Source organism: Octopus bimaculoides, chromosome 3, assembly GCF_001194135.2.
Source record: "Octopus bimaculoides isolate UCB-OBI-ISO-001 chromosome 3, ASM119413v2, whole genome shotgun sequence".
NCBI classification, from domain to species: Eukaryota; Metazoa; Mollusca; class Cephalopoda; order Octopoda; family Octopodidae; genus Octopus; species Octopus bimaculoides.
This window is the reverse complement of record NC_068983.1, coordinates 132,219,979-132,220,823: the sequence shown is the minus strand read 5'-3', so window position 1 is coordinate 132,220,823 and position 845 is coordinate 132,219,979.

Here is an 845-nt window from a genome sequence, read left to right as displayed (position 1 = left end):
ATAGAATGTGTCAAGGCTACCGCCTTAAAATAGGGTACTACTCATTTTTGCCACCTAAGTGGACTTGAGCAACGTGAAATAAAGTGGCTTGCTCAAGTTCACAACTCGCCATCGGGACTCGAAATGACGGCCTTTACGATCGAGAATCGGATAACCTTGTCACTATGACAAACGCCATTACAAACATAACTAAATACATACATATGCGAGAGGCTTCTGTCAGTTTAAGCCTACCTTCACCACTCACAAAGCTTATTCAGCCCGTGTTTATAGCACTTTCCCTATGTGCCATGCAGTGGAACTAGGCCCTGAAAGTTCTGGTTAGGAAACAGACATCTTGCCAGAAAACCACACATTCGCATGATAATTGAAATGGAAATGCGAGGAAACTAGCTTTGCTTATATATTATATATTGTAGATTATTATATATTGTAGAACACTCAATAACACTCAAACTATACGGGAGATATGTGGATGACATTAACATCGTAGTCAAAACACCATCAAACATTCAGACTGAAGAGAACGAGAAGATCGTGATGGAAAACATCCATAGTATAGCTAATACAATACACCAGAGCATCAAGGTAACAATAGATTACCCAACAAGACACCTAAACAAGACTCCCAGTACTTGACACATAACTTTGGCTAGAAACAATTAATGACAAAGTTCAAATCCTCCACTCACATTATATGAAACCTATATCTTCAAAGTATGTTATCCATAAGAATTCGGCTCTATCACACAGTGTGAAAATCAATATATTAATAGCCGATTTGGTTAGAATAATGAAAAACATATCCCCCCTGTGCAGTCCATGGGAGGGGCAAAAACATATTC